Below are 10,571 nucleotides of genomic sequence, written 5' to 3' on the forward strand. Positions count from 1 at the left end.
ATTGATTTTATATACTCAATGTCTTCAGCGCGTTTTTTTGGCGTTTTTGGTTTTTCGGTCAATCCACCTAACAGTTAGATAAAAAAAAATATATTTTCTAATTTTCAATACACCGGATTGCTTTCTTCAGTGAAGTTGTGAAAAATTAAAAGAAAAACAATTGCTGAATACTGCGATGTCCTATCCGTACGTTGAACACGACAACATAGAGTTTTTTATAGAACACACCTCCTAAAAATCAGTTTTCTCTCTATATTTTTTTCTGTGATTGTCAAAACAATAAATTTTACAGAGTCTTGAGGAAAGCTTAGTTGAATGCATAAACTCTTAGAACATTTTGCATTGTTTTGACCATTACAGACGAAATTATAGACAAAAAACTGATTTTAAGGAGGGGTGTTCCACAAAAAACTCTATTTTGTTGTGTTCAACGTACAGATAGGACATCGCAGTATTCAGCAATTGTTTTGCTTTTGAAATTTTCCACAGCTTTGCTGAAGGAATCAATCCGGTATATTAAAAATTAAAAAAAAATATACTTTTTATCTAACTGTTAAGTGGATTAATCGAAAAACCAAAAACGCCAAAAGAAAGGCCTTGTTCAATGAAATAATTTTGCTGAAGATATTAAGTTCATAAAATCAATTTTTCATAGTCAAATCTAGAACGATCACGATTTTTTGAATTTAGACCACTGTGTACTGTGGAATTTTCAAATAAATCTTTCCACCAATTGTAAATGTCTTGAAATATAATACTTGAAATGTGTAGAAACTATTTTGGAAGTTGTTTCATAAAATTGTGGCTGAAAAACGTGCTTTGCAATGAGTATTTCGTCGTTTTAATATCACTTTTTTGTACTTCATGACATGCATTACTCAAAAATGTACCGTACGATGATTTTGAAAATTTGATCAGAGATTCTGGTCATCATAACGAATCGAATGGTGTATTCAGATTCTTTAGTGCATTTTTTGTATAATAACGGTCTGTGGGAGCACCGTGATCAATTACTTCAACTGTATGATTTTTGGGGCGCTAAAAAGTGCCTTTGGTGTTTCGCAAAACTGGTAAGTTTGTTCAATTTATCATCATTTCGAATTGCCATTTACTGATGATATGGAGTGATTCTAGTTCTCTTGATATTTCTGGCAGAGTTTTCTTCCATTTTCAGCACTTTTGCAGCTATCAAGTTCGACTGTTATAGACGGGTTAGATAGACGGGTTCTCAAAAACCAACGCAACCAGTGAAAAATGGAAACCTAGCACAAAATGAAAGCCTGTATGACGATGTTTCCCACATATGAATCTAAACCCAAGTGTACGGTCCACCGGTTTCCTCTGTTGGTCCGTCCGCTATTGAAGGCTGCGATGAGCCGGTGTTGCAACAAAAACCATACGAAATATATTTGAAATCGCCGTCTGCTACGCTACAATTTGCCGCAGCTTTGCTGGCGGCTGGTCGATTAGGATTTATCCTCTTGTAACAATGATCGGATAGATTTTTTTTCTCTGTGTGTACTCATCACCGCGACCAGAGATAGTTTGTCTTCTGTGATGTTGCCCTGCTATTTTTTGTGTTAAAGAAGGCCGAAAACATTTGAAGACTCCGAATTTGAGAAATTGCTCCAGGTAGAACGCAGGAACAGCTTGCTTCGGTGTTAGGATTTTTCAGCATTTTTATTTAAAAAAATGTAGGAGGTTGTATCCAAGACACGACCGCATAAATGACGTTGAACTACGTACACTATTAACAAATGCATTGAGTGTTTCATTACCCTAGTAACACAACTGGTTTTATCAAAGTTTCATAGCGCTTTTTTGGATGTATTGAGCGCTATAAAACTTTGATAAAACCAATTTTTTTACTTGGGTAATAAGTTATGATGTCTACTAATGAAGGGTTGTGAATTTCGTGAACCGGATTCAGCAGTTAGCAGAACGTGCCGAGTTAAAAACCATACACAGCACACACACACACACAAATCATACCATATCATAGACACACACACACATCATACCATATCATACAGACACATACACATCATACCATATCATACAGACACACACACACACATCATAACATATCATACACACACACATCATACCATATCATCATACCATATCATACACACATACACACATCACACCATATCATACACACATCATACTATATCGTCAGTTGAATTCAATACTGGCACAACTCAAAATTCATAGTTTCGAGAAAAACGCGTTTGAAAATTTGCGTCAAAAATTTCTTTTTTCATTTTCGTGAAAAAATCCAATTTTATAATTACCCATATATACTGACTTGTTTGGGTCTATCATGAGCATGTAATAAGCAAGTTATAAGAATTATAACCTCATTTTCCTGTCTTTTTAGGGATATTTTAGATTTGTGCAATAAAGGCACATCTACTTATATTTCTGGAAATATTGTGAATTTTGAAACGGGTCTTTGTGAGATGGAACTTCATAGTATTTGGCATCGTTTGCCATCAATAACACAAAACTGAAAAATTTTGAGTTGTGCCAGTATTGAATTCAACTGACGATATCATACACACACAGCAAGCAAGCGACCAATCAGAGGACGTTATTTTTATTTCAACAAGGCTTGACAATTTTCAATAGTGCAATAGTTCGTATATTCAAACAACATTTTGCTGCAAAAATGAAGAAAATCGGTTGAAAACCAACCGACCTATAAGCATTTGAAAAGGGACAAATTTCGTCCCAATTTTTCAGTTTGCATCCCTGTGTGGTATGCTAAAGTAAAACGTAGCTCTACGTCAAAATGAGAACTTACTACTAACTTTGAAAAAACTAGAACTAACACCCATCATGCACCTTCTCTGTGACGATCAAAATAAATCTCATAAACTCACTTTTGAAAAATAAAATTGTTTGCATTTTTCCGCTCTGGATTGTTTATTAAAGTAAGGTTTTCCACGCACGCAATCAAGGCAAAATTAAACTTTTTTTATAAAGGGTGTACGAATTCAAATTCGCACTCAGTCAAATTGCTTGAGCTTCGCTCCGTTTGGTGAAATTAATAAAATTTTGAGTGAAGATAGCTTAGCGTGCATTTTTGACACTACATTTATGAGTTGGTTTCGTCACGACATTTTTCTGCACGACTACTTTGAGAATAAAAGTTTGTTTCATCGTGACATCGGAAAAAAGATGAAATTTGGGATTATGAAACAATTCATGATTCGAAAAAACTGTATCTGAGCCGGACTTTCATGCCGGATACTTAAAGTAGGGATGGATTACGCACGTTTAAGGTTCGAAAGGCCCCAAACCGTGTCGAGCAACATAATACGAATGCGTGTCCGGAGGTTATACGACCAACAGCTAACGTGACTTCACTGCTGTGTAAAGGACGGCGAGTCATTTGTTAAAGTTGATTTCAAACAGATTCCAGAGATATCACTGCAAAGGATAACTTTTTGTTACCTCTAGTGTATTCGGAAGAGTGTTCCGAAACGTGACATTTCCCTCTCCTGAAGGCCCACAATGCCAACGGTCCCCAGAACAGGGCTATTATGAACGAGCATCTTCTGAAACATTCCTCATGAACAGAGCCGGACCCCGGGCCCCCACTAGATTCTCTTGGAATGACACACATTAACACGCCATTAGAATCGAACCAGCGCGCATGGGAGGTAAAGCAGAGAAAGAAAATAACCCACAAGTTTTTTTTAATGCATTTCTGTTGATTACTTGTTCGAATCCGGGATACCAGATGTGCTTTGCCAAATGCAGATTTTCAGAGTCCGTGTGCAGATTTTACTGTCCTGCAAATGTGTGTAGTTTTTTCCTAGGTTCTGTAGATTATTGTCAGGGTCGCCTTATATTTGCGCAGTCTTTCTCAAATTGTGTGGAAATTTTTTCCTGTGGACCACTTTTTTTTTAAATTGCGGCAGGGATTTTCAGATAAGGGAACTGCTCCATTATTCATCTCATTAAGCCGATATTCACGAAAATGCACGGATTGAACACCAATTTTTCCCGAAATCATGGAACAAATAAACAAAATACGGTTACGTGCTCTTATGGAATCGTTCAGCATTGTATATTTGGTTAACTTAGCTAGATTTATCCTGAATTTTGTAAAACAAACCATTTTTCACAATGCTTCCACATCCATCTCAAAACTTGAATAACTGCTCAATTATTCATCTCACGACGCCCCATATTCATCACACTGTTAATCATGATCTAATTACATTATCATGATTGAACGTAGCCGCAGCCCGTCGTAGTATGTTACCTAGATATCCGCTGTAGTTGTTTACGTGCAAAATTGGTAACCTAGGTAAACACTGCAGTGCTGTAGATTTTGGGCAATTATGCCAGAATAATTCAACATTTTCAGTATGATTTTTCGTATTAACAGAAACTGATTTGGCACCTTTTGATTTTCTTCAACGCAGTGAAAACAGATGTAAATACATACAGTTGAAGTTTAGAAATTGTAGATATTCATCTTATATATTTCTGCTAATTCAAGCTTGTTTTTGGAAATTTGGGGTGAATATTTCAAAGATTAAAGTATTCTTAGTGTAGTGAGTGATTTTGTTTAGTGATTAAAGTAAAAAGAGGTCCGCTAGTGATGAAAAAAACTTTGGTTGGCTGCTGAACGAGTCCCGTTGTAGCCGTATATAACAATGCGCGGATTTTGTTTTCTGAGGGAGGCGATTGAGCTAAATAAGTTTTCGAGTGCAGATGCCCGACTATAATATCAAATTTAGAGCTTTCAAGTGAGTTTTTGAGGATGATACTTTATGAGAAATCTAAAGTGAACTAAAGAGAATCCACTCGTGGATAAGCAGATTGGTTTGGTTGGGAATATTGGGCATTATTGTTGCCCGTATACCCTTCATTTCACCCTTTTAGTTGCGCATTTTTGTTCCAAAATCAAAATAATTTTCTTTTTCAGTTCCTATGTATATTTTTACAAATCAAAAACTTCACTGTCATCAAAGGATTTTCAGCTGAAATTGGAATCTATGAATTTCAACTTTCAACAAACGAGCTGAGAATGAAAGCTCCGAACAGTTGACAAACATAGCAGCATTTCTGTTATTTCGTAACGCTGTGTTGCTTTAGTGATGTTTATGCGGTTGAGAATGTAGATGCTTATATAGTCCATCGACTTCATGCAATAAATTTACTCTAATAAAATAATTTCGATATTTAATCAGACATCTCATGTCTTTCAATGACCGGACTTTCATTGCAAATTGATGCCGCTGATGCTGGAGGTCGTTTCAACTTGAGACAGTGAAAATGCGGTTTTTGTCACTTTCGTTTGCAGTGTCGAAAATTTACAGCACTGGTCTACAATAATCTAAATAACATGAATGCCAAATCGCGCTCTAGATGAATCTTGGATATTATTTTCAATTTTTAAAAGAGGTTTAATATGGTTTATTTTTTAATGTTTGTGGTTGACCATATTGAGAAGTTAATGCATTCACTATAGGTTTTCAAAGGCATGTTTAAATTGAAAATCAACATTGTAAAAAATAATTGGCGTATAACTATACTTTTTTCCTGCGTCATTTATTGTATTGCAAAAGCGATATTGTAAAATTTACAGTACATATTATAGCGGAAATCGACTTATTTGAAACGATGTAAGACTGCGCAATTGAGATAAACACGTACAATTTAGCGGATTGGAATATTATCTTTCTCTTCCAGTATCAACCAATTTAAAAATTTCCCCATTTCTTCACGTTCGTTTATCGCACCTGCAAAAGTTTTCAAAACCTCGCTAACGGTGCAAGCCGTCAAGGAATGTTCTATACAATGCAAGAATAAATAAATTGCGCATAATTGTTGGTTTAGATTCTGGACTTCACTGATAGAAAGGCAATCCTGTCTTCGTTAATTTAAACAAAAACGAAAAAGGAAACTGTTTATGACCGAAGCTGAATCGCTATCGAGCCTGCGACTGCAAATAATGCCGAGTAAATACGTTCGATTGCGGTCGTAATACAAACATGAATAATAACAAAAAAAAAAATCGCAACACTAAACTAAAGTGCACCCGGGCGAACCGCCGACGATCGCCGGCGGTGATTTAATAAGCAAATTGCATACATCAAATGGGACGTTGATCGATACGCATTAAATCGAGTTAGCATTCGAGGCGCGATCTAACGAAACCGCGGTCGGCGGGTTTGGCGGGGCGGACGGCGGCGCTTTGTCTGCTACTTTTAATACCTTAATCAGTAATTGGTATATTTTTCGATTAACTATTACTTCGAGACGGTTTTGCACAACGCACAACCCGATGAAGCTGGTGCTGAAAGCAATGGGGAAGGTGTTAAGATCGGAAGGTATCAACAACGGGAGTAGCGCATAATGATTGTGATTACGGGTCCCAATCCATTAAAGCTGGCCGGTTGATTGATCTTGCCCACTGCGCTCTTACCTACTACTCCAGGTTCAAGTGAGTCAGAGATCACGACCCAACGATCGGCTGGAAAAAGTAGCAGGGCACCGTGTCCGATAATGGTAATTAATAACAATTCAAATTTCCTGTTCCAAGTACGGAATACGTATTTATCGCCGATTTCAACCGACGGATGAGATACTTTCAGTGAGATTAGTTTCGATTACGGCATCGCCATCGCACAGACTGGCTACGATTTGCATTGAATGGCTAGTCGGAAGGCGGATGTTTGATGATACCGTATGGAAAATGCGTAAGGTGTTGATGATCGTGTTATTTATAGTACGTATGCGCTGCTATTAGATGTGATTAATTTGCTCGGATTATCGGCCGGAGAGCGACTCGTTGCAGAAAGCATCAGCGGCAGTGAGAAGCAGTGGGAAGGAATTCTCATAACTCATCCAATGGTAAATCACGCGAGCCGCACATTCCATTCGCTGAAAGCTTGCGTGTTCTTCCGAGAGCTCTTTTTCCCTCGCACTTTGTAAAAACCCTTTTTGTATCCGAGAGTCGGACACACGGAAAAAGACTGCATCAGCACACGGATCCGAGCAAAAGTGTAATTAAAGCCGACTTGGGCATATCTCAAAGTGAGATTTATGGCAATATCATGTTGGTAATATTCGCTCCATAAATTAATACGGAATTTATTTCCCACACAATGCTGGCAACAGCGGCTCTCGGGGATGTGCGCCTGCTGGTGGCGAACCAGGAAGCTTTTACGGAGCTCCGCAAACGTCGATGAGGAGTTGATCGGGTGGTCACATGTGGGCCCCGTTCGCGTCCCTAGCAGACGACCTTCACTTTGTTCAAATATGTGAACACAATTTTTATGAAGTTTCGTTGTTTTTCCTGTTGAGAAGCACTTCAGCACAAAGTATCCTAAATACATTTCTCCAAATTCGTCATTATCTAAATCTCCAAAGAAGCAACCGGTTTCCGAGGTGTTTGATTCGAGCATCCCATTTGGCCACGAATATCAAGCGAGCATACAAAATATAATGGCTATTATCATGCATATGAATGTGACAGAGTGCCACCGGTGTTACGCTTCTGTGTCGATAAAACCAAAATTTATGTCATGATTCTATATTGTGATTACCATAACAAAACAGAGGACCCGAGCCGAGTGCTTTGTTGGACATACATTTTGGTCGTCATGTTTAGTGCCTTAAGCCGACTGAGAAGTATCGATTAGTGACCTGAAGACGGTAGCTTGTTTTCAACGCATGTTTCCCTTTTTCATTCGTGTTCTCGCAAACCTTTCGCGTTTCACGAGGAGTGCCTGCAGGCACTCGGGTAGGACACTTACTGTAAATTACATAGCTTTTCCGATGGTGCGTGAACCTAATTGGTTCTGCTCATTCCACGGTACTTCTTTGTTTACCGAAACACGTTGAACTGATCGAATTACGAACATGAATGCGGGTATAAAAAAAATCTCCGATAACTTCTAAGGATCATCGCGTATGGAAAAAAGAATCATTTCACCTGCGAGTCGAGAACGGTATCAAACAGGTGAAGTGACGTTCATTAGCATTTTTACATTACACGAATCGCACTGAGACGGAGGACAAAGATATTATGCAGAAACACACAGAAACACGTGCACGTGTTCAAATTGATAATTGTTATGAGCAGTTCGGAGATCTTTTCCCGTTAGATGACAAAAAAAGATCTCTTTTATAAAACAACTCATCACCCGTTCGTTTGGTAAAAGTTATTTAAATTTGTGCTTCTTTGTATATTTTTTAAAGAAGAAGATGCAATTTGAAATTTAAAGAGTCATACCATCGAAAAATCTTCAAGCTGATAAAGTTGAATACAGAAAAGTTGAATTGCAAAAATGGGCAAGGGAGAATAATAAAAATGTTTGGGAATCTAAAAGACAAAAATTCAAAAAGTTGAGAATTAGAAATGCCTATGAATCGAAAAATCAAAAGCTCAACAAATAAGAAAAATAGTTTAGTTTAGTTTAGTTTAGTTTATTTGATACATGACGTAAGACAAGTCTTTTTTTGTGTCATTAACGGAATAAGAACGAATATAATAATTTCCAGCGTTACAATTACTCTAGGACTATAGTCTGACTTATTAGCTATTAAAATGAATTAGAGCAGCTCTTTTATACATTACTTCCAAAGTTATTTGCTTTAACTCTCTAGGTTGTGCGTTCCAATGCACCACACCTCTCACGAATAGTGTATTACTGTACAACGAAGTCCGATGAGTTGGAACTATGAAACTCCGCGTGCGAGATCCTTGCAAAGCTGTTAATTTGTCGTAGAGATACGATGGACACTGACGTTGAATTAGCCTCTGAAGGTAGATGCACGCCCTCAACGTGTAGAATTTACGAAAGGGACATCCGAGTAAATATTTCTGAAGATGACGGACTGAGGTGAAACGATTTACATTGTACACGTAGCGAGCACAATCGTTTAAAGCAACTTCTAGTTTTGATAACAAAGCTGTGTGCATACTTAGATGAATAACATCCCCAAGGATGAAGTGAGGAAGTATAAGCGTTTTGAACAACTTCAGTTTAATGTTTTGTGGAAGATCGGACGTAGTAGCTCGCAGTGTACGTAGCCCAGCATAAACTTTACCGCACTGGTGGGACACTGTTTTGTCCCAGTGAAGATTACTTTGGAAAAAGATGCCCAAATTGTTCGCATGATCGGTAAACTGAATTTGATTGCCTTCTAAATAGATCTGCAATTCCGCTGAAACTAAACGACGGTTGGTTCCGAACAACATTGCTTTCGTCTTCGTGTGATGCAAACTAAGTGAATTTCTTGAAGCCCACCATGCAACACGTTGTAGATCTTCGTTGAGCAGTGCCGCAGCTGTGGTGGGATCAGGATGGATAGAATACAATTTAACATCATCGGCAAACATCTGGATACGACAATGTCTAAGCACACCTGGAAGATCATCAATGTAGAGTGAGAAGAACAGGGGGCCGAGTACAGATCCTTGTGGGACTCCAGAAGTAACAGCTATAGCGTCTGACAAAATATCATTGCAAAAAACAGACTGCTCTCTACCAGTGAGGTATGACCGAACAAGGGAAACAGCTGATGAATCGAAAAGAATCGCGCTCTAAGTTTCTGGCATAAACGTTGATGAAATATAGTATCGAAAGCTTTGCTAAAATCTAACAGCAACATTACAGCCACATTTTTTCTGTCCACTGCAGCAGAAATATCATGGAACACTCTCAATAATGCTGACTTAACTCCTTGTCCTTGTCGAAAACTTGCTTGATGATCGGAAATAAGGTGTCCAGAAGATAGAAATGCGTTGATTTGCCTTTTTAATATTTTTTCGAATACTTTAGATAGGACACAAAGTAAGCTTATTGGACGAAGATTTTCAATCGATTTAATTTTTTTCCTTTTCACGTAGCGGAATGATTTCTGCGCGTTTCCAAGCTTTAGGGAAAACCGACGTTTCAATTATTCTGTTGTACAGATGCACAATTTGATCGAGCACAATGGGGATAACAATTTTTAGAAAATTTTTGGAGAAGTTGTCCGATCCGGCAGCATTCGACTTTATTTCGTAGAAAGCATTAACCACTTCGTGAATGCTTATCGGTTGAAATCGAAAATCACCTTCGTAGTGTGAATTTTCAAAATATTTTGTATAATACGCGAATTAAAATTTGAGGAAAGTATCAAATTTGACAAGTAGGAACATTGAAAAGTATTTTGATGAAGATGGTGAAAGATTGAAATATAACATGGAATTAAATATAATAAAATAAAATTTGAAAAAAAAAATTTCATAAGATGGTGGCGAAACGGTACAAAGTTAGATATTCGAAGAGACGAAAAATTAAGGAGCTATATATCCAAAGATAAAGATGTAGAGATATTATAACAAATATACTCGCAGAGAATCGAGACTAACACTCGGTAGAGCGAAAAATTTAAAGAAGAAAGAAATCATGAACACTTAACAAATCGAAAGGATACAAAACTAAGAGTGGAAAACACAAAGTCGAGGTTAAGAATAAATAAAAGTCGCTGAAAAATAAAATAGTTGAAGTCATAAACTGGAAGAAGAATAACAAACGATCACAACATTAAAA

This window comes from Wyeomyia smithii, chromosome 3 (genome assembly GCF_029784165.1).
Source record: "Wyeomyia smithii strain HCP4-BCI-WySm-NY-G18 chromosome 3, ASM2978416v1, whole genome shotgun sequence".
In the NCBI taxonomy this organism is placed as follows: Eukaryota; Metazoa; Arthropoda; class Insecta; order Diptera; family Culicidae; genus Wyeomyia; species Wyeomyia smithii.